Genomic DNA, 27,932 nt, shown 5'->3' with positions numbered 1-27,932 from the left:
CATGCCAGGCACGGTAGATGAGGATTCAGAAAATGCTAACATCTTCTCTAGGAAATAAAGGTGACATACCTATGTGGCTTTAAGCATTTTTGTGCATTAGCTGGCCCCCTGGATCTGGGAAAAAGCATCTGATTTTAAAGTTTCTCAGCCTCATTCTCTGCAGTGAAATCTGAAGCTCTTCCTTCCTTCTCTGAGTCCAGAAGCTGGAACTGATACAGTCTGCTCTCTGTGATTTGTCTCTACCATTTGTTTCCAGTGACCACTTCAACTCAGATATCTCTCAATTCAGGGATCACTCCTAAACTTCAGGACGAAGGTCACTGCCCTTTTCATTCCCACCACAATTTTATGCTAGTAACCCTTTACCGTGTCAATAAACTTATTTTGTAGAATGTGCCCCCTGGACTCCACCTGCTAAATCTGTTTGTTGGGCAAATCATTTGTTACTTAGCTAAACAAATTTTATAAAATCATATTTCATAAAATTGTATTTTATAAAATGTTACTTTCTTATTTTATAAAATTGGTAAATCCAGGGATTTAGGCTTAATTATTATTTTTAAAAATGTTGGTACTCATTTTGCCAATTTTTCTCTTTTTACATATATCAGAAAATATGTTAAGAACTCAACTGTGAAGATACCACTATTTTTATTTTTTCTCACTTTTTGTACACAGGAAACAAGAAAGTTTGTTCCTTGGAAAACATCAGTCCTAAGAACGTACTAAGTTAAAGCTTAGCATGTTAGATCTCCGAGTAGCCTTGTCTTTTTTTTTTTTTTTTCTTTTCGGTACGCAGGCCTCTCACTGTTGTGGCCTCTCCCGTTGCAGAGCACAGGCTCCGGACACGCAGGCTCAGCGGTCATGGCTCATGGCTCCAGCCGCTCCGCGGCATGTGGGATCTTCCCGGACCAGGGCACGAACCCGTGTCCCCTGCATCGGCAGGCGGACTCTCAACCACTGCGTCACCAGGGAAGCCCAACCTTGTCTTTTTTTTAATGATGCTTTTTTCTGAATTGGTTAAAAAAAAAAGAAAAAAGCCTTAAGGCTTAGGAACAGAAGCAAATTGAGAATTAAAATCCAAATCATTCAAATGAAGTTTGTCAGAACAGTTTGTGTGTGGAGAGGACAGCTTCTAGGCACTTCAGAGAAACCAGCAGGACAGAATTGAGAATAGCCAGCACCTTACAGGGCTTCTCACAGAAATGCTTTAATGCAAAGAGGTGACTGGATTTCACAGGGAGACCAGGGAGAGGATGCAGAGATAATTAAATCACATTCAAGCACCTGTTTACCTGGGAGGTAAGTTCCTTCATATTGTGGTCAGATGCTGTTTAGGGGGACACTGGTGCAGGGGAGGTGTTGGGAGGATGAACTCTTTTCTGAGTGATTTTGCAAGTGTGAAAATTCATCCAACAGAGATGCTAGAAAAATTTGCTCCTAGTAGCGAGCGTCCAACATGATATTTTGGGACAAAAATGTGTATTTGGAAGAATTTTTCACAAAAGAGCAGTGATGGGAGGAAAAGATTCATATGGGCCTGCCTAGTAATATTCTTCCTTCACAATTTTCTTGTGGGTTCCTGAGGCCTGTTGTGACTGCTTGGAGACCTGGTCCCCAAGCAATGGCCCTCTTTGTCATACTCAGGGTAACCCAGGAAGTTGCTTGTCTGAAGCAGAAAAGGTTCTCCCTTCCACTCATGTCCTCTTGCTGATCAGATGAACACATGGCATCATCTACAGCTGAGAGGTGTTTGTTAACTACCTTTGTTTCATAGGACACAACTCATATATACTCTACAGTAATGTTTATCACTGTCTTTTATAATCTCAAGGTAAGAAGTAATCAGTGTTAAAATCATTCTACTGGAATAACAAAGCACATGATTTTTTTTCCCCTAATAGTGATTGTATTTGTTTGCTAGGGCTGCCATAACAAAAGACCACACTGGCTACTAGGTGGCTTAAACAACAAAATATATTTTCTCATAGTTCTAGAGGCTAGAAGTCCAAGATCAAAGTATCAAGTTTAGTTTCTTTGAGGTCTCTCTCCTTTGATGGCTACCTTCTCGCTGTGTCCTCACATGGTTGCCCCTCAGTCTGTGTTCTAATATTCCCCCCTTATAAAGATACAAGTCATATTGGATTAGAGTCCATCCATATGATCATTTTACCTTAATTTTCTCTTCCAAAGCAGTATTTCCAAGTAGAAGTTAAGCTTACTGTACAAGCAATCAGGTATTTAATAAGAGGCATTGCTATGGAGACAAAAAAACAAAGGTTAATAATTGAGGCAAATTTCATATCAGTTTTTGAGTTCTGAGGGTAGACAGTTGAGAAGATCTCTAAATGTCAGGGTTAAAGCATCTTTTGTAGTTTGAATGTCCATCAGATGTTCAGGTAAACTTTCTGAGTGGTCCATATAGCAACAGGAACGAAGAAGACTGTCTAAACATGAGCTGCTGTGGAGATTTCTCTGAAGTTTATATTAAGATATCTACCTTCAGTATGCAGGACTTCAGAAAAAAAGGCAGTTTTAGTTTCAATTATTCCAAGTCAAAAGGGTGGGAGAAAATTTGGAAACATTAGTTTAGAGAGTTGTAGTCAGGTAGTGGAGGAAACTAGAAAAATTCAGGATACAGCCCAGTTTTCAGGTAATTAACAAAACTTCAAGGAAAATTAATAGCACTAGAATCTAATATCCACAATATGTATTTTGGTTTCTATCGAAAGATAATTTTTCTCTCTAAAATCACCCTCATTTCTATCAAAGATAGCCAAATTAAGACAAATTTGTTTGCAAAATAAGTCTAGATTCAATAAACTTGGTCTTATTTATATAAGTATAGCAAGGATTGTGACTGACCATATAGGCTTATTTTTTATTTTTATTTTTTGCTTTTATTAAGAGAATTTATTGCCTCTCTCTCCTCCCAATAGCTCAAACATGAAGAAGCAACATCAGAGGAAGACAGATAAATGACTCTTTGAGTTTGTCCTGCTTGGCATTGGTGAAGGAAGAGGCAGCTTTCTCAAAGTTTTTATCTGCTTAATTGGATGTAGTAGAGAAAGGGAACAAGGAAAGTCAGAGGATAAGTGAACAGGCTCTGCACCTACCAAGGATGTGTTATCCTCCTAATCATCCCAGTAGGAATATTCCATTCATGTTCTTTGATCTGATCCTTGCATTGGAAGACACTTCTTTTTTAATCTTTTTTTTAAAATTTAAATTTAAATTTTATATTGAAGTATAGTTGATTTACAATGTTGAATTAGTTTCAGGTGTACAGCAAAATGATTCAGTTATATATATACACATATCCATTCTTTTTCAGATTCTTTTGCCATATAGGTTATTACAGAATATTGAGTAGAGTTCCCTTTGCTATACAGTAGGGTCTTGTTGATTATCTATTTTATATATAGTAGTGTGTATATGTGAATCCAAACTCCTAATTTATCCCTCCCCATACCTTTTCCCTTTAGTAACCATAAGTTTGTTTTTTAAGTCTGTGAGTCTGTTTCTCTTTTGTAATTAAGTTCATTTGTATCATTTTTTCACATTCCACAGATAAGTGATATCATATGATATTTGTCTTTCTCTGAATGACTTCACTTAGTATGATAATCTCTGTCAATTCATGTTACTGCAAATGGCATTATTTCATTCATTTTTATGGCTGAGTAATATTCCATTGTATATATGTACCACATCTTCTTTATCCATTCATCTGTCAATGGACATTTAAATTGCTTTCATATCCTGGTTATTGTGAATAGTGCTGCACTGAACACTGGGGTGCATGTATCTTTTGGAAGTATAATTTTCTCCAGATACATGCCTAAGAGTAGGATTGCTGGATCATATGGTAGTTCTATTTTTAGTTTTTTAAGGAATCCCATAATATTCTCCATAGTGGTTGAACCAATTTACATTCCCACCAACAGTGTAGGAGGACTCCTTTTCTCCACACCCTCTCCAACATTTTTGTAGTCTACAGTTTGTAGACGTTTTGATGATGGTTACTCTGACTGGTGTGAGGTGATACCTCATTGTAGTTTTGATTTGCATTTCTCTAATAATTAGCGATGTTGAGCAGATTTTCATGTGCTTTTTGCCCATCAGTATGTCTTCTTTGGAGAAATGTCTGTTTAGATCTTCTGTCCATTTTTTGACTGGGTTGTTTGCTTTTTTGATATTGAGCTGCATGAGCTATTTGTATACTTTGGAGATTATTCCATTGTCAGTCTCATCATTTGCAAATATTTTCTCCCATTCTGTAGGTTGTCTTTTTGTTTTGTTTATGGTTTCCTTTGCTGTGCAAAAGCTTTTAAGTTTTATTAGGTCCCATTTGTTTATTTTAGTTTTTGTTTTCTTTCCTCTAGGAGGTGGATCCAAAAAGATATTGCTGCTGTGAAAGAGTGTTCTGCCTGGATTTTCCTCTAAGAGTTTTATAATATCCAGTCTTACATTTAGGTCTTTAATGCATTTTGAGTTTATTTTTGTCTGTGGTGTTAGAAAATTGTTCTAATTTCATTTTTTTACATGTAGCTGTCCTGTTTTCCCAGTACCACTTATTGAAGAGACTGTCTTTTCTCCATTGTATAGTCCTGCCTCCTTTGTCATAGATTAATTGACCATAGTTGTGTGGGTTTATTTCTGGGCTTTCTATTCTGTTCCATTGATCTATATTTCTGTTTTTGTGCAAGTACCATACTGATTACTGTAGCTTTGTAATATAGTCTGAAGAGAGTGAGCCTGATTCCTCCAACTCCATTTTTGCTTTCATAGTATGCTTTGGCTATTTGGGGGTTTGTGTTTCTGTACAAATTTTAAAATTTTCTGTTCCAGTTCTGTGAAAAATGCCATTGGTGGGGGCTTCCCTGGCGGTCCGGTGGTTGGGACTTCACCTTCCAACGAGGAGGATGCAGGTTCGATCCCTGGTCAGGGAGTTGGGATCCCACATGCAATGCAACCAAAAATAAAAAAAAAACATAAACATAAAACAGAAGCAATATTGTAACAAATTCAATAAAGACTTTAAAAATGGTCCACATGAAAAAAATCTTAAAATAAAAATTCCACTAGTAATTTAATAGGGATTGCATTGAATCTGTAGATTGCCTTAAGTAGTATAGTCATTTTGACAGTATTGATTCTTCCAATCCAAGCACATGGTATATCTCTCCATCTGTTTGTGTCACTTTCGATTTCTTTCATCAGCATCTTAGAGTTTTCAGAGTACAGGTCTTTTGTCTCCTTAGATAGATTTATTCATAGGTATTTTTTCTTTTTGATGTGATGGTAAATGGGATTCCTTCCATAATTTCTCTTTCTGATCTTTTGTTTTTAGTGTATAGGAATGAAAGAGATTTCTGTGTATTAATTTTGTATTCTGTGACTTTACTGAATTCATTGATGTGGTGTATCACACTGATTGATATGAGCCTGTGAGCCATGGCCGCTGAACCTGCGCGTCCGGAGCCTGTGCTCTGCAACGGGAGAGGCCACAACAGTGAGAGGCCCGTGTACCATGAAAAAAAAAATCATAAAATGGGGCTTTCCTGGTGGCACAGTGTTTAAGAATCTGCCTGCCAGTGCAGGGGACATGGGTTCAAGCCCTGGTCCAGGAAGATCCCACATGCCGCAGAGCAACTAAGCCCACACGCCACAACTACTGAACCTGCATTCTAGAGCCATTGAGCCACAACTACTAAAGCCCACGAGCCACAACTACTGAAGCCCATGCACCTAGAGCCCATGCTCTACAACAAGAGAAGCCACTGCAATGAGAAGCCCATGCACCACAACAAAGAGTAGCTGCCATTCGCTGTAACTAGAGAAAGCCCACACACAGCAACAAAGACCCAATGCAACCAAAAATAAATAAAATAAATAAATTTATTTTTAAAATCATAAAATATTATAACCATCTTCTTCAGTTTACTTAGTCCCATGTAATTAATTCTTGTTTTGTTTGATCTTTTGTTAGAAGTTTTATGAAACCATCAATTTCTCTATTAGGGTTTTGTAAATTCTTACTCAGTTCAGTGTAATGATTTGAAATTCATCAGAAACTTGTGTTCTAGAATACTTGTTAGATCCTTTTCCATGAATTTCTCTGAACATGAAACACATTTTCAGGAAGCTTTTGTCAAAGCATCTGAGTAAAACCATTGTCTAAGTAATAAAAGACAAATATCCATTACTAAAAATTTGATTCATTCTAATGGAATTGACAAGAAAATTTATCTCTGTGACACAAAACATTTAAGATAATAACTAGAATTATGACTGATAACATTATACTAGGACATATCCAATTTTAGGAATTTCATATACTTTCGAGAACATTTATATTAATAACATTCACCCTTATGATATAACCTAGAGTTTATGATCATTTATTTAGCAATGCTTCCCATGTAAGTAACATACCAAATAAGCCTAATGAGTTTCATAGCTCTCTTTTCTAATAAGATAAAACAAATCTTTTAAGGTGTTCCAAGGGGCCTCTGGAAAACCTGAACGTTATTTCCAGGTCAATAAAACTTCATTTAGAATTTGACTTGGGGGAGAATCTACTTTTTCAAAAATAAAAATGTTTTAAAACACTTTGTCAAATATGATCATATGTCACTGTGAATTAATATTTAGTTATCAATTTAATCAAAGTGACAAAGATTCACATGTAAATACAGATAGTTAAATAGTGTAAAAAGACTTAGCTCTTTTACTATTGAAAGCACTCAGTTTTTCTTCAAAATTATCAAAGACTCATAAAGACAAAATGTACAATATTTGTTTTGCCAGACAGATTATATTAAATGTAAAAAAAGGGCTTTGTTTACAATTTCTCATTAAGAGCAGACCAATAATTAAGAAAATTTTGCAAAAAGAGAGAAAAAACAAATTTTAATTTTCTACCAGCTTACTTTGGATATTAAAACTCAATCACTTTATTAAATTCATTCCAATCTTAGACCTGACTACACATAAAATTCCTTTCTAAAGATTCCTCTTTAACAAACCTCTTACAACTTTCTCTGTCCATTTTGATTTGTCCCTTGTTCTCTTTCCCATTTAGAAGTTACCAGCTTTAGGACAAAACTCACTTAACAAAGTTTTTACATTAACAAAAACATCTCCATACCGTACACTTTTTCTTACCCCCAAATATATTCTAATTTCCTTATAATTCCTAGTAGCTTTAACCACATCTATTATTTACAATTCTTAATCCTTTGAAGCTTTAATTTTTTTGTAAAGATAAAGTTAAAAATTATGAACTGTGTAAGTATTTTGTGGCTTGGCAAACTTATAAATACATTTCATAATTTCTAGAAACATATTCTACTTCATAGTACAAGCTTTTAATGAAGCACAAGACATGTTTACTAATAGAACCAAACATATTTAGTGTGTAATAAGAGGTCAAAAGTAGGTAAACTTAGACTCGTTCAGCAATTAATATTTCAGTATTTTGTCTTAGTTGGAAATGATCTAGACATTCAATTCATTTAATTTAACTTAGCAAAACTCTAAGGGTACAATTTTTCAAAGACATTTAGAAAACTATTTAAGTTGACATAGCAAAAACAATTATTGCTAAAAAAAGTTTACCTAAAAGAATTCTTATCTTATGTCTATTTAATTAATTTGTTCTTAACAATCACTCAGATTACTCATGACAATTTCATAAGTTGTTAAAGTAGTGTTAGCCATCATCTTAAATTATTATTATTACTTTTTTCTGAGAAATTTTGTAAAAGAGATAACATGGGCTTATTTGACTTTTAGTAAAACTACATAGCATAAAGCTATTATACTTAATGCTGATAACTCTTAAGATATGTCTGTATTAATTAAACCATTAAACCTGAACTAGATTTTACTTACCAAAAATTATCCTAGATCATGTGAATTTGAAAAATATTTGTATTCGTTTTTGTTATATTTTTGAGAATTTTTATATTGCTTGTTGGAATAAATTAAGTTTACTCACTCAGATAGCTACAGTCTTTTATTATTTACGGAGAAGACTTTTAAGTCTTCTTGCCCTTTAAGTGTACTTGCCCTTGATAAACAATTTTAAGGAGACTGTGATTTAGAGTTTGAGCAAGAGAGGGTTTTTCTGGTGGTTTTTGTTTAAAAAAAAAAACCTCTTTCCTTTTTTTTCTTTGACTTTTAGTTTCAGGTTCTAACAATTGAGATAATCTGGGCTCAGTCTCAGGCAATGTGGCTGTGTTTACATTTCAAAGACATGGTAAGATTTATAAGTTTAAGGGACAGAGAAAAAAGTGTAAATTTTCTTCTGTGAGTTTTGGAGTGTATTTTTCTATTATCATAAGTTTCAGGGTAATTATTATTTTAAAAACTTTTTCTTCTTAAGTACAGGACAATTTTGCTCCAATTATCCTCAACTTTTATAATATCTACAAGAATTTGAGAGGAATAGGTTTCAGGGTTGGTGAAGATAAATGGGCCTTGACTTGTTCCTAAGTTGCATTTCTGGTTTTGTAGAGATTTGGAAGACAAAGATAATTGTTTCTATTAGCTCTTGAATATTGGCTTCCAACTGATCTTTTCCTAATTATTTGTAGGAGGGCCTAAGGAATTGCTGAGGAGATGGGTCAATTTTTAAAATTTTTCTTAAAAAGGGGAATTCATGTTGGATCTTTAATTTCTGTTATTTCATCTTAATAACGATTCCCTAAGGCTAGCTGTTATACATGATTTTTCCTTTCAATTTGATCCTTCCATAAATACCAATATGACAGCTGTTTATGATGAGAGCTCTCAAAAAGGGAATCTTTTAAATACAGCAAATTTAAAGGATCCATCATCTGGCCATTGAGGAGTAAGACCTTTCATTAATTTCAAATAGTGACTCAAATCAGTAAGCCTTTTTATGGAACGACCCAGAGGTAACTTTTCAGGCTTAGAATAAATCCTTACCATGGATGAAATAAGCATACTTTCAGATGGAGAGGGCACGGATGATATAGCCCCTATAATGTGAAAATTCATTTCCAAGGATAACCTAAGAAAGCAAAGGCCTTCATTGCACAGGCAGTAAGGGTGGTATAATGCAAACTGTGTCCCTGGTCTCTCCTGGGAATTTGAGGCACCTCTGATCCCAAACCTACTAATCTGTGACATCAGGCATATGCTGCTGGAATGGGACTTTTCCAACACTAACAAGGCAATGAAGGTTGAAACAACAAAGGCCCCTTATGGACTGGGTCCCCTTAGGACAAACTCCTCTGACAGCTGGCACAACAAGACTAGAGTGTGCTGTTTATGACTTTGTGTCTCAGAACCCCAGTCAATTCAACTGGTTACCAGATGCACCCCAGTAAATACACCATCCAGATGGTGGAGACCAGAGAGAATATTCTCACTGGACAAAAAGCCAAACTCTCAGGACACAGAAAAATACAGAAGGAAAAATCTCATCCAGTTTTTATATAGAGGACTGACAGCAAAGTTTGTCTTAATAGGCACTGGACTGGAGAGAACTGGTAACTCACCAGTCTGTGAGGCTGTCTCAAACAGCAGGCTTATAGGGCCTATGCCTGTATTCTGCCCTATGGTTCTTTCTTCTTATGAAACATGACTCAGGAGACAGAGACAAAGAAAAACAGTGACTGTCTCTGGGAGGAAAGGATTAAGAAAAACTGAGATGAGATTACTCATTTCCAAAAACCAGATTTTCTATGTCACAAGGATCTTGCTCCATAAGTATTTTCTTCTGCTAATCTAAATTTAGAGATAGAGAAAAGGAGACTCTTAAGCACTTTCCCTCCCACCAGACCTTACAGGCCTGGGAAGTTGAGGAGAGAAGAAACTTTACCTTCTGCTGGCCTTTGTCATGTGTCCTAGGATCTCTCAGCTGCAGCAGTCTTGTGGTGGGAAGCAGGGTTTAGCCAGCCTCCTGGTTGTCTTGTCAGCTGTTGAGGAGGAAGAAATGTCCCTGCCAACCTTCTTGAGTTAAAGAAGTAACAAGGTTTATACAGCCTTCTTGACCCTGCATTCCCTATCTCTGGTGCTAATGATGTCTTTCTACCTCCTGGTACAGGAAGGGCACCATTCACATGAGATATTAATTTCCTGCTTTCATGGAGACAGATAGGAAGGTCAGTGTGTCTCTCTTGCATCAGTCATTTCTTCAGTAACTTTAATTCAAAGTAATATTCCACTGAGGCATATTTTGGAGCATCCTGCCCTGGGCACCAACAAAGTCAAATGGTTTAGAGAGAAAGCAAGTCCCTTTGTCAGCACTGACCTGTGCTCATGGTGATTGTTATTCCATCTCCACAATACCATTGGGCTGGGTGCTCAAGAAACAGAGCTGTGAAAACATGGCTCCTGTCTCTTATAATTTATAGTACCAATGTTTCAAAGAAAAAATTTTATTTAGTGCCTCCTTTGTGTTAGACAATAATGCTGGTATATTTTCAAGATATACAAATAATAGAAAGAGACATGTATGGTACTTGAATTGTAGTGAGACATTAAAAATTCCCCCCCCCCAAAAAAATCTTTTTCTTTATACTTATAAGGAAAAAAATGTAGATTCATTTTGGATAAGATAAAGAAAATTTATGAAGTGATAAATCTAACCTGAGAAAGTAGAAAAGAACACAGTACACAGGCTCTGAGCATTCTACTCACAGAAAATATTGTCCTGTTCTTTTGCAATATGGACTTGTTCCCCTGTCCCTATGTCTGTCTCTTCCCCTCTCTGTTTCTGCCCCTCTTCTCTCTCTCTCACACACATACACACATTCACTCCCCTACAAAAAAACCCATTGACTAAATGCTAATTGGCAGACACTGTGCTCAAACTGAGGCTACAGTGGTGAGTTAAAAACAGAGATAATTTTTCCATCCTCATCAAACGTATATTCCAAGATGGAGAAAGTGAATACTAACCAAAGAGTCACACAACCATAATATTGCAACCACAACGAACAACCATAACCACTGAGTTAAGCTAAGCAAGCCACTATTGTCAGCTTTCTCTCAACCCTCAGTAGAGTGTGTTCCACTTAAAGGCCTTGAGTAAGTCACTATTCTGTTGAGAAAATCCAGGACATTTCTCAGTCTTCCACATCTGAAATTATGCAGTTTGGAATGTCAGGAACAAGAGTGAGGGGAAAGGTCATTCAGAACTGCAACTAACCAGTTTCTCTCTTTCTGACTGCTGCAATAACCTCCTGGTCTATCCTGTGTTTACTCCCATTTCTCCGGCCCGTTCACAGAGCTGCCAAAGTGGTCCCTTAAAATTTAAGCCTGATTGTGCCACTCTATACTCAAAATCATCCAGTGAATTCAATTTAATTACAATAAATCCAAAGTTCTCACCAAGGCCTCAGAGTCCTTTTTGATCTGTTCTCCCCTTCTCCCATGTCTCTCTTGGCCTCATTCCTACCACTCTCCCCCTTGTTTTCTGTAATCCAGCCAAACTTGCTTCTTCTCCAGCTTTTACTAAAACACTACTTAGTAGACAAACAATTTAATTTAAATTGGGCAAAAAATTTAATAAGACACTTAACCAAAGAAGATACAGGAATGGTAAATAAGCAACATTTAAAAATGTTCAGCATTATCAGTCATCAAAGAAAAATTAAAACCACAATGCAAATAACTTCACATCTACTAGAATGACTAAAATTAAAAAGATTGATAGCATCAAATGTTAGTAAGGATGGAGAACAACCAGAAGTCTCATACATTCCTGAAGAAAATGTGAAATGATGTACTACTTTGGAAAACAGTTCGGCATTAATACAACCCCCTAATTTCACCCCCTAGGAATTTAAATTAGAAAAATATGTCCACACAAAATTTGTACATGAACGTTCATAGAAACAACTTTATTCATGATTGTGAAACTGAGTAGGATCCTGTGGGGCCTTCCCAGTGACAGACTCCCAGTGTTCCCTGCTTCTTGTTTGTAGAACAAAGCTTTAGTCTCCTAGGCCTCCCTTGATTTCCAGAGAGCAGTTAATGATTACAGAACTGACAAAATTCAGAAACAAAGGAAAAGCAGTCAAGCAAGAAAAGTAACAATAGATTGAAAAACAGTGTTGTCTATATCCCTTTCTCCTCAAGGGATATAGATAACAGTCTGACACATATCCTTGATGTGGTGCTCCAAGGACAATGGTGCTTCAAGGACAAAGGACAACCCTCTCTGAAAAAGTGTCAGCGTTACACCCCTTATCAGACCCTTAATTGCCCTCCCCACCATGTTGTGATGGTTATGAAATTCCTGAGCCCAGCTGGGCCATGAGACCTGTCCCAAATAAGAAAAGGCATCTTCCCTGTCCCACTGCCACCCTATAGAAGGAAAGTATATGTGCCTCGACCAATTAGTAAACGAAATTTTCACCTTGGAGCATTCCTTTGTTTTCTGGCTATAAAAACTGATCAATAGCACATGTTTGGGGTCCACTCCCCCAGACTACTAGGAAGTCAGCCTGCTGTTCTGGCAGAGACACTTTCCTCTAATAAAGTCTATCTTCTTTACATTCTGCCTTGTGTCTGGAAATTCTTTTCCAACCCACGTATGGACCACGACACTTGAGAGTTTTTTGTAGACACTAAGGCTCTCCACCTGATGGAGGATTTGACTACATGCTGATCACAAGCATGTAGGTCCCAGACTGGTTGGAACAAGAAGGCTGATGATTAAGGTTCCCAAAATATCACCCTGTCACCTCTCCACCAACTAATCAAAAGAATGTCCATGAACTGATAATTCACCCTGAGACCCTCACTCCTAATGTTGTCTTTAGAAACACTTGCCCAAAAGTCTTCAGGGAGTTTGGGTCTTTTGAGCATTAGCTGCTTGTTATCCTTGCTTCACATCCTGCAAATAAACACTGTACTTTCCTTCACCACAACTGGTATCAGTAGATTGGCTTTGCTCTGCATTGGGTGAGTGAATCTGTGTTTGGTTTGGCAATAATTTAGGCAACCATGAAGGGGCCACCATCCCTAGTGGGCATCTCAACCATAGCACACTGGTCCCTGACCAGTGGCAGCTCATGGATACTACTCAGCAGCTGCTTGAGCACCTTTGTCTCAGAGATGGCCCTGAACACTTGCCACTGACCAGGCATCATTGGCCCATGGCACTTTTGATTTCTCTGGTAAAGGGAAAAAGACACATGCTTTGCTGGTTGAGATTTCTCTAGTAAGTAGTGGAACTTGTGTGTGATAATACCAGGGTATTCATTCTCTTAGCCATTTGGGTCTGTCAGTGGCTAACCATTTGTTGGGATTTTCCCTTTTGGGCTGAGGAGTTTGAAACCCTGAGAGACTACATTTGTTTGTTTGTTTGAGATTTTAAGATTACCAGCCATAAACAACTGAGAATGGGTAATCAGAGCTCTGTTTCATCTTATATTCCCTACGGTGTATTTTGCAGAATCGGGAAATTCTTAGCTCTTAGTTTCATGGGCTCGTACCCATGAAAAGGAGAAGGTGATATTTTTCTAAAATCATGTGGTCACAGTATTCTTTAGGCTCTGGAGAATAATGACCCAGATGGGGCACTTTTTGACATTCTAAAACTTGTTTTTGCGAATGAAAAAGCTGGCTTGTTAAAAGTATCTCTTCACTATTCTGACCAGAAGGAAACAAATCTTACTAGGAGGAACTTACATTTTTCCCCCTGTGCCTTTGAAATGTAAATGTTCTACCCTGGGCTCTAATGTACTCTCACTCACTCTTGTCTATACCATCGCCAATTCCTGAGACTGAGGGGGGAAAAAAAGGGAGAAGAGTCCTTTTTAAACTCAGGCAGGAAAACTGTGAGATCTCTGTTTGTCTGGAATGTATGTATGTCCATGTGTACATTATAAATATATCTCTTTTCCTTTGGATGGTATTATCAAAGTTAGTTTGTAAATGAGCTCTATTTAATTGACTTAAAGGAAATTAAGCACTTACAGAAATTCTCAGAAATATAAAAGAAACTAACTTGAATGAATTTCAGATTCATGTGATCTGAAAAATATTCAATATTAAATTTGGGATAATGGCTGACTTGGTCTAATGTCTCATAAAGTTTTCTTGGGTAATCTAAACATAATTTTTGAGAACAAGTGAATAAAATAGAGGTAAATGAGACAAGAGTTTTTAGGTGAACTCTGGGAATAATTATGTTTTAGGAATGCCTACTTAAAAATAGCTTTTCTGGACGTTTTAGTAACTTGAAATTTTAGAGTTTAACTAAATTAAGCTAAATGATGAGAATTCATTGAATATCGAGGTCTTTTTCAAATAAAATAATATACTGAAATATTAATTACTAAACATTGGCTTCCTTTTACAGAGAAAGTAAAGATATTTAAGACTATTAATAAATATGTTTGGTGTCACACTGAGACATTTTCCATAAGAAAGCACATATTTTTAGAAATTATAAATAGCATTTATTTATAAATTTGCCAATCTACAGAATGCTAATGTAAAGAACAGCTCATAATTGCTTACTTCTTAATTTTCACTAGGAATTTAGGTTTTTAAGACTTGAGAATTCTAATTAAATATGTAATTAAAGCCACTAGAAATAAGGAGAACATTTTAGTATACAGGGTAATAGGATGTGTGTTTTCATTAAAAGAAGGTATGAAGAATAGGAATTTATTTTGTTAAAGAAAAAGGAAGTAATTTTCTCTTAAAGTTGGTTATTTCTAAATAGGAAATAAAATAAAGGGCAAGTTAATATGAATATAGAAAGTTGTAGATTTCTGGGGAAAAAGTAATCTTTAGAAAGAAATTCTATGTGTTGTCAGGACTCACTAAGATTAGAATGAATTTAATTGAGTAAATGAATTTTAAAATTAAAAGTAAAGTGGTACAAAAACTTAAAATTTTTTTCTCTCTCTGTTAAGAGAAAAAAGTTTTCTTGGAATATTGATTTGCTTTTGATTACAGATGGTAAATTTTCTTTACCTTTTAAATAATCTGTTATAACTTTCTGTACTTGCTTTTAAAATCTTTCATTGTAACTTTAGTTAAATGGATAAGCATTGTTTCACAGTGATCTGTAATCCTATTTGACCAAGTGTCTTGAAACTTTTTAACATTTTGGATAAATTTCTCAAGGATAGAATCCTAATTAAAGATATTTTGACCTCTAGATAGCTTTGGGATGTTTCAGAGGACCCCTAAGTCATCTCAAAGAGAGATATTAAACTAATTAGGATTATTTGGTATGTTATGGGAGGCACTGTCAATTGATTAGGGATAAATGTATCTCCAACCTTCTTAGGTTATACATTTAGATTATACTAAATATCATTAATATAGATATTCTTAAGTTATATGAAATTAAATAAAATTTCTAAAATTTGAATATGTCAAATTTGTATGTTACAGAAGTAAACAAAAATTTTTTTGTCAATTGCATTTTAACCAGCTCTTTAACTGTGTCTTTTTAAGTCTTTTTATCATTCATAGATGCTTTTGCAAAAATGCTTCATCTTCAGGAAGATTCATACTAAAGACTTTCTGACAAGTGCAGGTTTCTGATAACTTTCAAATCATACCATTGAATTGGGTAAGAAATTAAAGAATTCTAATGGAAATCCCGATGGTTTCATAAAGGTTAAGGCTGCAAACTGTAAACAGCTCAAATGTTCATCATCAAGTGAATGAGTAATTCACATCAGCAATAAAGGGGAATGAAATATTAATATACATAACATGGATGAATCTCAAAACATGCTGAGTGAAAGAAAACAGGAACCAAATACACACTGTTAGATTCTATTTATGTAAATTTGAGAATGGGAAAACTATAGTCACTGAAAGCAAATCATCATATCACTTTTGTAGGAAGGTGAGGATTGACCACAAAGGAGCCTAAGGAAACTTTCTGGGTAATGGAAATTTTCTGTATCATGATTGTGGTAGTGATTACACAACTGTATATACTTGTCAAAATTTATCTAACTGTGCTGTACACTTAACATGAGTGCTATCAGTTGTCTGTAAATTGTACCCCAGTAGGGGTGATTAAAAGGAAATATATATTATGTATGACATATAAATATATGTTTACATATATTACATATACATCATGACAATAGAATAAAACATGTTCTTAGTGATTAAATTGCCATTTAGCCAACATCCAGAATGCCAAACATCCTTATTTTTTTCTTGTTTTTCCTTTCTCTAACCTTTCAAAAAGCATCATTTTTAATAGTCACATCAACATTGCTGATTAGATTTGCAGTAATTTGAAAACACAGAAGGCATTCCTTTTAAAAATATAAACAAAAGCTTCTTTCATCTGCTCTCTAGATCTTTTTATTCTTATGCCACATTCTTTACACCAGTTGACCAATTGAGTTAGGCACTCATTTACTTTTTCACAAATCTTTGTTGTGTTTCTGCTAGTTCTGCATTAGGGACTATTAAGGAGGAAAACCACTGACACAAAATGGTTTCATTTGTGCTGAAGCCCACGATACCACGCATATATTTAATACCTAACCTACTTGCAATTTCGACCTTCACCAGAAATGTTATCTTAATTCTGAAATCTGGAATCTTCTGGTCAGCACCAATGTGGTAATCTATCACAGGGGCCCTCTCCATCTCCCCCAACCCAAGAAGAAGAGGCAATCTGCAAGATAAAACTCAAGGCTTCCCTTCCCTACAAAGAGAAGATAGTACTGGTCCCAAATAACCTTTTTTTTCTTTTGCTAATGACTTTCTTGCCCACCCTCCTTTCTATAAAAACCTTCCACTCTGTGTAACTTCTCAAAGTGCCCTTCTATTTACTAGATGAGATGCTGCCCAATTCATAAAGCATCAAATAAGGCCAATCAGATTTTCAAATTTACTCAGTTGAATTTTGTTTTTTAACAAGACATGACCTTAAACAAGATAAACATTGCCCCTGTTTTCATCTCAGGTGGCCTCAGCCTGCAGCTGCTTGAAGCAGGATTTGGGTTCCTGGCCAGAGATTGAAGTCAGGCCGGGGCAGTGAAAGCACTAAATCCTAGCCACTAGACCACCAGGGACTAGTGGCCAGTGACAAGGTCCTGGCCTGTCTGCTGTGTAGAAATGAATTTCCACAGAGATGGAAAGTAGTGAAACAAGTAAAGTGTTTATTAGGAGGACAAAGAATACATGTGGATAGACACATGGGCGGGCTCAGAGAGAGAGTTGCGCTCGCAGGGTAGTTTGAATCACTTTTATGGGGAATTTCTTCCAGGTTTCCTTTGACCAATCATCTTGCTTTGCCTGGTTCTGAGTCCATATTTGGTATACCTCAGGGTCCTCCCGTGTTCATGTGCATCTCTTAGCCAAGATGGATGCTAGCGAAGAGGCCTATGGGTAGTTGACATCACTTACTATGGGGTGGTGCCCTCTCCCTTTTTGACCTCCAAGGAACCCTTCTGCACATGTGTCGCTGGGAAGGTCTCCTTGACTACGAGAATGAGGAACATCTAGTCTTTTATCTCTTATCTGGGCAGGGCACAGCCTCCTTTCTCGATTGCCCTGTTATTGATATTTTGGAGTTTCTGTCCAGAGGGAATGAACTCCTGCTGCTTACCCTGCGGCCCATCTATCTCCTGCCTCACTTTCACAGAACTCACAATCTGCTGTGCGAGACAGTCAGAATATGAGCACACACACACACAAATAATTTTAAAGCCCGATAGATTTGAAGTCAATAGAAAAGACATTGAGGGCTTCCCTGGTGGCACAGTGGTTAAGAATCCGCCTGCCAGTGCAGGGGACACGGGTTCAAGCCCTGGTCCAGGAAGATCCCACATGTCGTGGAGCAACTAAGTCCGCGAGCCACAACTACTGAGCCCGCACGTTGCAACTACTGAAGCCCATGAGCCTAGAGCCCGTGCTGCGCAACAAGAGGAGCCACCAAAATGAGAAGCCCTCACACCGCAACGAACAGAATCCCCTGCTTGCCGCAACTAGAGAAAGCCCACGCACAGCAACGAAAACCCAATGCAGCCATAAATAAATAAATAAATAAATAATAAATTTAAAAAAAAAAAGAAAAGACATTGAAAAAGAAATGGGCCTCCTTTTGATAAGGAAGTCAGAGGTTTCTCTGTAACTTCTTTTGAGAACAATAAGCCATGTCTTTTCCCTCTTCTACATTTTCTCTCCCCACTGCTGACCCCAACAAAATGCTGAAGACAGAATTTGCACTCAATAGATTACCTTTTAAATTGATGTAAAAGTATAAAGTATATTTAAGTGCATTAAAGTATGGAAGGGCATACATTTGGAGCATAAAAGCTCAGTACCTGCTGGAAATATCACATAATTGATGAATATAAAACTAATTATATAATAGGGAAATTAAAAAGAAATTTCAGGCTGTGTAGAGACTAAATTAAGAGAACAATATCATATATAATAGCTGAATATTTTGGCATTTGAAATTGGAATTTAAAAAATAGATAAGAGAGGAAGAAATAGGAGTCTTAATTAATAACTGAAGGACAAAGGGGGGATAGGTAGCTTATTTAGCTTATTTCTGCCTTTTTAGTTGCAGAAAATATCAGTTTTGAAACCAGATATGGTTGCAATGTATTAGTTCTGCACAAAGTGCTAGGATGAGTTTCCCCACACCCACAGTTTGGGGATAGTGCTTTACTCATAACTCATCTTTCATGCATTTGCCTAAATTCTTGTGGAATACAGCTGGACTTGCAGCTCATAAATGTGAACCTTTGGATGTGTTTTAAACACTACTGAACTCCATTTTAATTTTACATAGTAAAGCCTCTGGGCTCTATTTACTCTTTCATTATATAACATTCATTTATCTTATGAAAAACGCTGTGATTCACTGTTGGTCTAGCTTTTTTTTTTTCACTTATTTGGATGATTTTTAGAATCCAAACTGTATTGTTATTTATCTTGGAAAACAGAAACACTTTCGGGAGTCAGTTCTCTGAGTCCCAAACCCCTCACCTGACACCCTCTTGTGGTGCTGTGCCCTGGGGGGAGGATATAGCAGGATCTGCAGGTGGAGAGGCCTAGACAGCTGAGGGTGTTATGTGTCTGGTTTATCGCCAAGATCAGTCAAGCCCCAAATTATAGTGTTGAGGGAGAAATTTTTCACGTACTGAGGTATGGGGAAGTCATTTAGGCTTATACATGGTTCAGTGTAAACTCTGTGTGAACTGAAAGAGCCTGTCAAGCACACAGAGCACATCTGCTTTAACCATTAAGGAACAGAAATGCCTGATTCAAAAAGGAGGATAAGTGACTCCCTTCTTACGATGCCCATGTTCACACCCTCTCGAAGACGAGGCTCCTTTCCCACGTGCCAGGATCCCACTGTCTCACTACACATGTCCTCAATCTGTCTCTTTTGAAATCTTCAAGGAATAGACCCCTGTCATGTTGGATGTATGTTCTTTGTTCTGATAAAGTACAAGACTACCATGCTTCAGTGGAGAAGTTCCTTAGAGCCTTTTGAGGGGCTGCCTCCCAGATTATAGCCCTCAGCTTGGCTCAAATAAAACGATTTTCTGTTCCTATTATAAATTCTTTATTATTTCCCTCCACAGTGTGTTATTCCTTATGAAGTCCAGCTGTTCTAGGCTGACACCAAGCCACCCTGAAGCAGCCATCGTGTCTTCATTGCCTCTTTCTCACATCTGGGTCCTTGAAGGTTGCTGAGATCACACTTGCTTGTCTGTGTCCATGGAACCCAGGGCAGAGCCCAGGTCCTCCCACCAGGGCCCTGGATTCTGGTACCAAACCCAGGAGAAGGTGTGCTCTAGTTATATCAGCCTCACCTGGCACCGAGGCCAAGATCGTCATGTGTTTTTTCCCAGACTTCTTCTGTGGGAAAGGGTTTTGGGACGTTTTGTTTTCCCTAGTTCACCCTAGAGAGATGCAAGGAGGAAGTCTGATGCAGACTTTCCAGCTTACAAACATCTGAGGGCTGTGTCTCAGGTCAGGATCAATGTTCCCTTTTCCATGGGCATTCAAGTCAGTGAGGCAGCCTGACTTGAGGGCCAGGACTCTGCCTCTGTAGTCCTGGAGGTGATGGCTGAAGGCTGGGGACAGGGGCGCTGCAGTTCTGCTCAAGGGGAATTAAAGGCCAGAAAGCCCGGGTTTCTGCAGGAGTCTGATAATCGCCTGGAATGTATGCCAGTTAACATATAATTTCTTTATCCTATTTATTCATTATTGTTATCATTGTATCATCATTGTACTTTGGGACTCAATTTTTTATTGTTATAGAAATCCAATGTTTTCAAAGATTCTCCCTCAAGGATTCTACTGTTAACATTTTTCATTAAGAGAAATGCCTGTCTATTCCAATCTTTCTTTCCCTCCATTATTTACTGTGTCTTTTCTAGGTCTTGTCCTTGTCTCCTGGGCCACAGTCAGTAATGTCTCCACTTATGTATTCTGAGTGTGTGATCATTTGGTCCAAGGGATTCTGCTGAATGAAGTATAAATTCTGATATCTTTCTCTTGCAAACTTTCAAAAACTACAAATAAAATGAAGATATGGGCAATATAAAATGAAAATATGATTTTCCATTCTTATTAATATCTATCTCTATATTTCAATAGAATTCAATTATTGGCCCCTGGTGACTATATTTTTCAAAAGAATTCCCTAAATAATTACCAGGAATTCACTACTCCAATGTAATGTAGAAGATATTCTTAGTGTATTCTTCAAATTCATGTTGATGGAATGCTCAAGTTCCCTATATCAAATTGAGCTCCTATATTCCCTCTGAATAATAAAACTAAGATATGTTTGCTAAAGACTGTTGAAAAACAACATTTTAGCTTGACATGGACAGTACAAATACAGTATCACTAAGGGTGAAAATTTAGTATATGTCCTGTGGACTACCAATTTCATGTTCCACAATCACAATCGAACCATTTAAATACAGAATTATTTCCTAATTCTCTATTATATAAATCTCATTATAAATAACAAGCATTTTAGAAGCTTTAAATTTTTAACTATAGCTCATAAATTTGTACCTTTTCTCCTCTATCAACAAAAATTGACTTTCATGGTTAACTCAGTTAAAAAATAAAACAGCACAATAGGAAAGAAGTAAAATATCTCCATTGCCTACAATATATAATAATATATATAAATATGCTGATGACAAAAACGTGGGTCTGCTCTCCCATGTGCAGTAAAGCAAATCTACTGACACCAGGTTATGGCGAAGGAAAGTGCAGCGTTTATTGCAGGTGCCAGGCAGGGAGTTCAGGTCAGCTAGTGCTCAAAACCCCTGAACCCCCTTTCCTGATGGGTTTCATGAAAGCATTTTTAAATACCAGGTGAGAGAGGGGAATCACAGGGTATGTGATCAGCTCCTGCACAATTCTTTGGTTGATGTGAGGTAACAGAGCAGTGTCACAGGGGTTAACGTTATCAATCCTCAGGCTCCAGTAAAAGATCTCCTACTTAAAACAGTTTTGAAAGTTAATAAAAATAAACACTAACTGAGTAGAGGGAAGGTGTCCTCAACTTCAGAACAGTGTAAAGTCAGCAAATATCACAACTGGTACACCCCTCGAAGAGACTGATCTGGACTGGTTGCAATTTTTAAGAAAACACATTTGGGTAAAATTAACTCTGCACTTAAAAAAACTGACTCACAGGTTTTAGGTTTTCTCAATGCTCTAAAAGTACTTCTTTTTCCTTTCCAAGAAGGGACTTTCAACCTCCCCCAAAGTAAAAGGGCAGTGCCTCTTGGATTGCTTTCTCTCACTGAACACACCGAAGAAAAACTGCATCATGTTGGTGTCTATCTGAATAATGTGCTCAGGGCTCTCCCTGAGTCATTGCATGGTTCTCATTTGCACGTGGGAGCCAATGGGTCTAAGTGCAGGCCACCACAAGATGTGCCACTATGGCATGTGGATTATTTTGAGCAGAAACCAATCAGGCCCAAAAGACTCAGGAAGAGCCTTTGAACTTCCCCCTTACTGCCTAAAATAATTTAAGACAGGGGGCCTGTCCCAGGAAGAAGCTATCACTAGAGATAAATGTAGTATAATATTAGGTGTGGTAGAACAGGAGGAACATTGAAAAGCCCATTTGATCAAAATCCTCTCTGTGGGGCTTCCCTGGTGGCGCAGTGGTTGAGAGCCCGCCTGCCGATGCCGGGGACACGGGTTCGTGCCCCGGTCCGGGAAGATCCCATGTGCCGCGGAGCGGCTGGGCCCATGAGCCATGGCTGCTGGGCCTGTGCGTCCGGAGCCTGTGCTCCGCAACGGGAGAGGCCACAACAGTGAGAGGCACGCGTACCGCAAAAAAAAAATTCTCTCTGTGGCTCATTGTCTTTGGATGGATCAGCAAACATTTGTTGACCAAACATTAACTCTTTTTAACTTCCTGTGAATTACCTTACTTCCCCTTGAAATTTCAGACCCATACCTCCTTCTGATGCCGAAATTTGGCTTCTGTGCACTGGTATGGAATCGAATTCGGGGGCAGAGTTTGGGTGAAGTAGAAAAGAATAGGTTTATTGTGTTGCCAGGCAAAGGGGGACACAGCAGGCTAATGCCCTCAAAACTGTGTGTCCCAACCTGGGGGGATTTGGTGAGGAGTTTTAAAGCAATGGTTCAAGGTCAGGGTTGCTGATAAGGATTATGGTGTGTTCGGGGCCTGCAATCCTTTAATCTGGCCTCAGGTGGTCTCCTGATGAGCTTCTATGCTTCTCAAGGTTATCAAACTGTGACCTTCTCTCTAGAATGAAGGATGCTTCATCAAGTAGTTAACATCTTCCATTTGTTGGGGGTTTTAGTTCTGTAGAAGAGCTCAGTTATTGGTATATGTTTCCCTTGAGGCAGAACCAGGATCTTGTCCCAAAGCTGCACTATTGTTTCTTGACAGTTCCTCCCTTGTCTCTGCAGCCCCTCCCTTCCCTGATTAGCAACTATCTGACCCTACCCTTTGGAATTCAGGGAAGGTTGTGGAGGCTGAAGCCTAGTCCCTGCAAACAAGAAATGGGGGACACAGAAAGACTTTAGTGCCCAGGAGCCCCACAGGGTCCTGCTCAGTTTCACTTCTCTTTAGTCAAGAATATATATATGTCACCTTGTCTTGCTGTCTTTGGAATTCTTCATACTTACGTGAATTCCCCATGTGCACATAATAATTTAATTTTCTCTTGTTAATCTGCCTTATGTCATTTTCATTGCCAGCCAAAGAGCTAATGTTACCCAAAAACCTGGGTTTGCCTCTTGGTGGGTGTCAAGCTGAAAGGCACAACATAAACAAAGATTGGGAGAAGAAAGGATTTGTTACTTGCAGCAAGTAAAGAGAACACCGGGGGTCTTTCCCAAAGCAGTGTCTTCCTGAACAGCAAAATTGGGGAATTTTTAAGCTAAGGGTATATGCATATTCATGAAGGGGTTTGGGTGGTCCACAGAGTCCAAGCTTTAGTGGACTGAAGTCATGAGGGTCAGAAAAGGTCAATATCATCATTCCTTATGTTCCCAGTTGATCAGGCTAATCTTTACCATTGAAAGAGAACTGGGAGTCTTTACAATTATCTTTGTTATTGTTACTTCTTTTACCTGAAAACAGTCCTTTGATTCTGCATTATTTTGTTCCCTTAAGGTCATTAATTACTGAGACCCTTTCAACGGCAAGCATCCTGGCCAGGCTTACATTGCAAAATGGCTTAGGCCAAAAATGACTCCTAGATATACATATTATTAAACTTTTGTTTTATTTTCTCCTGTTAATCAGTCTCACGTCAATTTAATTCTTAGACCAGCTAAAAGTGTTACCTGAAACACTTCTTTTGTTGAGCCAAAAGACACAACCAAGCCAAAGGGCAGGAGAAGGAAGGCTTTATTACTTGCAGCAAGTAAGGAGAACACCAGGGATTTTCCCAAAACGGTGGCTCCTTGAACAGCCAAATTGGGAAAGTTTTAAACTGTCAACTGAAAAAACAAAAAGCACAAACTGAGAGTTGTGAGTTAAGTTTTATTTGGGGCAAAATGAGGACTATAGCCAAGGAAACAGCCTCTCAGATAGCTCTGAGGAACTGCTCGAAAGAGTTAGGGGGAAGGTCAGCATGTATGTGATTTTGGTGAAGGGGGACACATGGAATCAGGGACACATTTTGGCAGAAATTTGCTGCTAGTCACGAAGTGGTGGCTGCTAGTCACAAGGAGCAGATGTCTCCATGAATGATTTTAGTGCTTTTCTAGATATGAGAAGATAAAAGAAACTGGGCTCATAAAATCTTCTGAAAATATCTAACTATCTGAAGGCCTGTTCTGCCGGGTTTTCCCAGAGCATAGACTGCCTCATTCCTGATCTCTGTCCTGAATTTCATTCAGGGTGTGTTGAAGGTTGTGAAACAAAATTTATATTTTATGGCAAGACAAGAAATTTAAACATAAACTCTTCTCTGCCCTTTGGTCTCCTCTCTCCCCACACTGTGCATTGTGCATCTGCATTATACATTGACCAAACCTCCCCCATAGGCAGGGACACTTGCTCAACCATAAAGAGCAACATTCTCCTAACATCAACAAGACAACTCCCTCCTTAAGAGATAACATTTCTTCTTGACCTTGTAAGGGGTTACATGACCAGCAGGATGGCACTTAGATCTGAATTATGTAAACGTTCAATAACATGTCATTTGATGTACAGCCCTCTGTCTCAAAAAAAACTTATACACCTCCCTGGGTTTCTAATGGGCAGAACAGTTTTCAGAGTTTTCTGAGATGCTCTTCCCAGGTTATAATCCTCAAATTTGGCTCAAAGAAAAATTTCCAGTTCTCTTTTAGATCAAGTGATTACTTTTTTGTCAAGGTCAGAGACTACAGTGGCTAGTGACTTCATTCTTATAGAACCAGATGGTAAGGGACAATTTTATTTCACAAGATCATTAATTACTGAGACCTGTTCAAGAGCAAGCATCATGACCAGGCTGAGATCACAAATGATTTAGGCTTAAAATGGCTTCTCTTATGTCAAAAAGTTATATTTGATTCTTTTTCTTTGGGGACCCCCTGCTCCATTTGCCTACAGAAGGGCAGAGGAAAAGTTCTTCCTCTCTGACAGTCTTCATGACTGCCTGGAGAAACAATGATGGACTCAGGAGTTCTTCTCAGCCTCGATGTGCACAGAAATCTTTATGCCTATGGTAAAGGGGCATGGAAAGGAGAGGGTTCTCAATGTGTAGAAGTTCAGATGCTTTCAAAGGCAGGCAATGTGCCCTGCACTATAATGCCTGTTGGGCAGGAAGAAAGTTTCCTGTACCCTTCTAGATTTTTCTGGTTAGTCTAGGAATTAAATGGACATGAGACAGATTAAGATTAACAGGAGAAAATCAAACAAAATTTAATAATATGTATACATGGAAGAGACCCAGGAGAACTCAGTAAATCTCCCAAATGGCTGAAATCCTCACCTTAAATACCACTTTCAACTAAAGACAAACATGTTGGGTGTAGTGGTTTGGGACTTCAAAGGGGAGGAAGGCAATTCTTCCCCGGCCCTCATACCTGAGGTCACCATACCTCAAGGGGAAATTCAGCTTGCACTGCAACTTCAACTAAAGAACAGTTCTTCGTGTAACACTGCCGGATACTGGAAGATACACTGGCCCCTCGGCCGACCGAAGGCATCCCTTCATTGAGGCCGTTCGCTAGTCGCAGAACACCCTGCTTTAAAAAGTTGATTCAGTTTAGGGCACAGTGGGTAGCTTGTGTCTCTTTTACTTGTTAGAAAACACACGTATTTAGGCTGCGTGTCAATCTAGACATGGCGTCTATAGCGAAAAGCCTGGTTTTCCCATTTTGAAAGCTCCATTCTTGCAGCCGGAAAAAACCTGAAAAACACTGTTGTTGCCGTGTTTCTAGTCCCTGCAGGCATGGCTCTGAGAAAAAAAAGAGTTTTCTCGAAAGAAAGAGGGTGCTTCCAGGTCCTGGGTGGCAGCTCTTCCTGCCCTGCTCTAGAGCTAAGGGGAATCTCAACGGGGGCCCTAGCCTCGACGTAAGGTCTTGATTTGGCATCCAGAAGGGTAGGCGTGAAGCAGGTTCCCTGAGGCCTTAGTCGCAGTTCTGCATTCGTTTAACGGCAGTAAGTGTCTAGAGACTCGTGGCCCCGTCGCGTTAGCGCCAGTTTCAGGACAAGAACTCTGAGGACCCGCCGGCTCCCCTGGGCTTGCTGGGCCACACTCAGACCCGTAGGCCCTTCAGGGTGCCCCAGGGTAGGCCGAGGGAAGGGTAACACACTGCAGTCTACCTTGGGGGAGCTAGATGTTGATGTTCCAACTACCGGGTTTTTTTTTTTTTTTTGCAAAAACCCCTAAATATCCTGTGCCCTCCCTTACCTCTTCAGAACAGTCCCTCAGAGCTATCTGAGAGGCTGTCTCCTGACTTGTCCTCAGTATGTCCTCCAAATAAAACATAATTCTCAACTTTTAGGTTGTGCATTTTTTTTCAGTCAACATTTAATTGTATGGCTCATGTAGGTACTATGCCTAGATGTAATGGGATGAGCTGTAAATTATTAAAACTAGATAAATTCTGTCAGCTCTACCACTAGCTGAGATCAGGCTTTCTTCTCTGGATACTTCTGTCATAGACCTTGGCAGATATGGGGTCTGTGTTGGTCTTAAAATTATTCTTAGAATTGTGGGGACTCATTCATTCTTTCAGCAAATTTTACTGCTTATATTCTATGTGTCAGTTACAGTGCTGGGTCTTGAAATACAGAAGTCAACACACGAAAATACAAGGATAAAACACATTTTCTACCATATTAACTTTTTTCATTCATTAATTCATCCTTAAGTCATTCAACACGCATCTTCTTATTGAATACCGATGAGGGATCAAATGCTATGCTAAACACTGAGTATATAACTGCAAATGAGATGGACAGGCCCTGATTTTGATGTCACTACTATCTTTTGTTGTGTCATATAGTGGGACAGCTTCATTATTCCCTTTACCGTAAGTTTTGGTTTTTTTGCGCTACGCGGGCCTCTCACTGTTGTGGCCTCTCCCGTTGCGGACCACAGGCTCTGGACGCGCAGGCTCAGCGGCCATGGCTCATGGGCCCAGCCGCTCCGTGGTATGTGGGATCTTCCCAGACGGGGGCACGGACCTGTGTCCCCTGCATCGGCAGGCAGACTCTCAACCACTGCGCCACCAGGGAAGCCCTACCCTAAGTTTTTATCACAAATTGCTAATGAAAATAAAACTGTTAGTGGAGTTTCAACATGCATAGGTAAATGAGAACACAGAACTCCCCTTTCGCATGCCCCATTCTCCTCCTTCTAACTCCCTATGTGAACTCACTTTGTGCCAAGACCAAGATGTGCCCCAATAAGAACCAAGCTGATTTCCTCACACTGACAGGGGCTATTGCTCACTTAGAAGACTTGATGCTTAAGTTTGATAAGCAACTAGAAGACCATGGAGACAACCTATAAAAATGATTTGTCTTGGGAGAAAATACTAAAAAGGGTTAATGTGCTGTTCCACATGTCTAACCTCCTGGGATTAAACCACAGGCACCAAGGTCACCAAGGGTACTTGGCAACAATGAGCTAAAAATGAAAAAAAAAAGCATCATACTGTTATTGTATTCATCTTCCCCCAAGGCACTCTCTGATAAACACCACAACCACTAAGGGAATTGAGAACAGCTTCCTTGTGGGGCAGGTTATATATGCATCATTTTCCAAGAAGTTAAATCATATCCAGCTATCAGCACACCTTACTTAAGGTGATTGTAATGTATGAGATTAAATGTTCCTACCTGATTGGAAAACTTCTTGTCCTCAATTCATTGGCTATACTGGATTATTTTTCTTGGGTCAGACCTTCAGACTTCTACCAGAAATCGTTCCTTTGGGGAAACCAGGCCTTCCCAGAAACTCAGGAAA

The 27,932-nt window shown here is 38.5% G+C and overlaps 1 long non-coding RNA gene across 1 annotated transcript; it reads right to left on the bottom strand.

The window, feature by feature from the left end:
• Nucleotides 1-4: 4 nt before the first annotated feature.
• Nucleotides 5-27,932, bottom strand: LOC309807111. The gene is made up of 4 exons (XR_014294511.1): nt 27,806-27,932; nt 9,857-9,953; nt 2,174-2,257; nt 5-1,011 (listed from the first exon to the last, which is right to left on the bottom strand). It is a non-coding gene; the product is annotated as an uncharacterized lncRNA (long non-coding RNA).

Source organism: Mesoplodon mirus, assembly GCF_964341445.2.
Source record: "Mesoplodon mirus genome assembly, chromosome: 7".
NCBI lineage: Eukaryota > Metazoa > Chordata > Mammalia > Artiodactyla > Ziphiidae > Mesoplodon > Mesoplodon mirus.
Note: the sequence above shows the minus strand (reverse complement) of the source record. Positions and strands in the feature narration are given on the sequence as shown.